The sequence below is a fragment of the Bison bison genome, unplaced genomic scaffold (assembly GCF_000754665.1).
Source record: "Bison bison bison isolate TAMUID 2011002044 unplaced genomic scaffold, Bison_UMD1.0 scf7180017864490, whole genome shotgun sequence".
NCBI classification, from domain to species: Eukaryota; Metazoa; Chordata; class Mammalia; order Artiodactyla; family Bovidae; genus Bison; species Bison bison.
Window position 1 is genome coordinate 6,679,404 of NW_011495049.1, and position 3,468 is coordinate 6,682,871.

General features: G+C 43.9%; 1 protein-coding gene across 2 annotated transcripts in view; it reads right to left on the minus strand.

Annotated features, from left to right (window-relative positions):
* Positions 1–3,468, minus strand: part of ANKRD34B (ankyrin repeat domain 34B) — a 17,854-nt gene that overhangs the window by 11,930 nt on the left and 2,456 nt on the right. The window contains exon 3 of one of the 2 annotated variants that reach the window (XM_010863362.1): positions 2,425–2,510. The gene's annotated coding sequence lies outside the window, so the exon portion shown is untranslated. The remainder of the gene's footprint in view (positions 1–2,424; positions 2,511–3,468) is intronic. The other variant, XM_010863363.1, reaches the window with a different exon arrangement.

The window sequence follows — 3,468 nt, forward strand, 5'->3', positions numbered from 1 at the left end:
CAGAGGATGAGATGGCTGGATGGCATCACTGACTCGATGGACGTGAGTCTGAGTGAACTCCTGGAGTTGGTGATGGACAGGGAGGCCTGGCGTGCTGCGATTCACGGGGTCTCGAAGAGTGGGACACGACTGAGTGACTGAGCTGAACTGAACTGAAGCTACTGGACTGATCACTTTAAAAAAAAATTCTTAATTTTGTATTGGGGTATTTTGTATTGCCGACTAATAATGTTGTGATAGTTCCAGGTGAACAATGAGAAAGGACTCGGCCATACATATACATGTATCCATTCTCCCCCAAACCCCTCTCCCATCCAGGCTACCACATAACACTGAGCAGAGTTCCTTGTGCTGCACAGTAGGTCCTTTTGGTTATCCATTTTAAATGTCAGATGCTCACTTTTTAAACTGCTTACACTTGATAGAGAAATTTTGAAATTGTTTAAACATTAAATTTTTCAGAAAAAAATGTCACCACATACTTTATTCTCCATGTGTATATATATATTTTGTTTCCTAGTGTCTCATCTTGTAATCAGCATTTTATTGGAATAACCCCCTTGTCTTCATGCCTTCACCTTCTTTCAGTCTGTTCTCTTCTCTCACCTCATCCATTTGCACATCAAAAATGCTGATATTGAAGTTTGACTAATTTACTTTTCGCAGAGGTAAGCCCCACCTGGGATGAAGACCACTTCTCTAGCCAACAGTGATCCTAGTTCAGAAATGTTCCTGCCTCACGTCTCTTCCTTTGAAACATCCTCACCGAGGGCAGCTAGTGCGAGTACAGTATTCACATTGAGTCAGGCTCTGTTATAATCTAGCTTATAAATGATCCCCCAGTTCAGTTACACCTTCCAAATAGATTGTTCAACTGGAGAAAATCTGAAGGTCAGGTAGACCCAGACTTCCACCCTGACTCTCCTAGTTTCTAGCTGTGTGCCCTGGTCAAATATCTCAGCCTCTCAGAGTCTTGGGTTCCCCGTTGGTGGAAGACAATCATAAAACATTCATCCCCTGGGGGCTGGTGATGAAATCAGACAACATCTGGAAAGAGACTTTCCTGTGTGCCTTCCTACTCACTGTGTTCTTCTTTTTAAAGTTTTTATCTCAGAATTTGGCCGTCTTTTATTTTTATCATGTCTCTAAAGCGAAAAGTGAAAATGTCACTCAGTTGTGTCTGACTCTTTGCAATCCCATGGACTGTAGCCCACCAGGATCCTCTGTCCACAGGGACTCTCTAGGCAAGAATACTGGAGTGGGTTGCCATTTCCTTCTCCAGGGGATCTTCCCGACCCAAGGATCTAACCCAGGTCTCCTGTATTGCAGGCAGATTCTTTACCAACTAAGCCACTGGGGAAGCCCACCATGTCTCTAACTCACAGGCTATTTAAATAACATAAAAAATTTTAAACGTTGTTTTTCTAGAATCTGTAAATAATGTTTGTAAACATAAATGGAACCTAATAAGTGAACTATGGAATAAGATACCCCTTTAAGGGCATTTTCCTTATAATTTCCAAATACAATAATTTCAGCATTAAAGATATGAGTAATATAAGATATTAATTATTAAACAGCTGGATAAATTGTTTTTATTTTAAAATTAAATTGTCTTTAACAAGGCTCATGATTCATCATGGCATATTTACTCTAGTCTTTTACCGCCTCTCTCAATCTTCTCCAGGGGATCTTCCCAACCCAGTGATCGAACCCAGGTTTCCTGCATTGCAGGCATATTCTCCACCACCTGAGTCACCAGGATGGTCTCCATCTCCCAAGGCCCTTCTAAAATTACAGTTTATTTTTTTTTAAGATATCTATTCTGAAGAACAAAGAAAACTGAAAGAGGGTAATATCAGATGATCAATTTCAAACATGCTGAGGAGGCAGAGGTGGGGGTGGCATGGTTAACTGCGTTAACACAGTAGAAGCTACATCGTGAAGCCCCCTAGGGAGATGGCCCCAGCGAGAAGGGAGCCAGTTTACTGGCAGGACCCCGGAAGCTTAGGACATGGAGGTTCCAAATGACACAGAAATTGGCAATGAGGCACAGGGTTGAACATGACAGGATGGCTGGATAGAACAACTGGACCCCCAGAACTTTACGCCACCCCAAGTAGACGACCACTCTCCTAGGCAAGAAATGAAGATTTGTTCTTTAAACAGACTGATCAGGGAGGCTCCAGCCTTGGAAGCCACATGCTGAAAACGGAAGAAACTGAGAGTCTATAGGCTACATGGTGCAATTCCCAGCTCACTGCCCTGACACCAGGGTACTGGGAGGTAGGAAAAATAAGTAAAAGGCATTGGATCTCAGAATTATGAGCCCTATAAAAAATCTCTATAGATAAATGAAGCAATTCAAATCATAACCACATTCGCCCCTCCAGACACCCACTCTAAATGGAAATAGAAAGTTACCTGAAAATGTTATTCAAAATTTCATACTTCACTTATGTCTTTTCTCTCCTTGGATGAGTTTTCTGTCAGCCAGCTGTCAGTTCCTACTAAAGGAAATCAAAGCTATTCAGAGCGACATAAATACCAATAATTTGTTCCACACATCTCTCCCATTTGGAGTCTAGTTTTTTAATTCCCTGTTAAGGAAGACATCCCCACAGTGTTTGTGCAGTTAATCATGTTTCACTGATTATAATCTGTAAAGTGTTAGGAGTGGATTCTACGCAGGGCAATCCTGTGTGTGTGCATTTTCGCACATACACACGCACTCACGCACACAGGACGCAGCCTGCCCTGCATAGACTGTTGAGCTGTGGCATTTACCTGGTCTGCCCCATTCTGTGCTGAGGTCTGTCCCATTGATGTGGCTGAGGGGGGAAAGGTCAGAGAACTCCCAGAGTCACTTCTCTTACCCTCCTGCTCGCCAGGACTTGATAGATGTTCCCATGTTCCTTCTCCTATGTCTCCTTGTTTCTTAGATACCAGCTTCCCCCACTTTATCCCCACGTTAGGAATGGGGAAACAGAGGAAAGTAGAGTTCTGTTTTGAGTACCTGATTTGTGTGATATCTATGGACTTCTCCAGTGGCTCAGTGGTACAGAATCTGCTTGTACTGCAGGAGACGCGGGGTGGGGGTTCGATCCCTGGGTCAGGAAGATCCCCTGGAGGAGGGAATGGCAGCTCACTCCAAGGGTTCTTGCCTGGAGAATCCTCACGGACAGAGGAACCTGGCGGGTTATGGACCATAGGGTCACAAAGAGTCGGCACAACCAAAGTGACTGAGCGCGCACAACTTGACACCACCACAGGGGCCAAGGTGCCTTAGAAGCCATCGTGGAGATAATAGGCTGGGTCTTTCCTGTGGCGTTTTCCCCCCGGAGCCACTCCTAGTTTTCCTGTCATTCAGGAAGAAATTTTACTTTCCTTTGAGCCTCTTAGTCCACCTCCAAACAGGATCTATGCTTCCTCTCTAAAAGTTATTAATATTTATCTGGCCATGGTGAG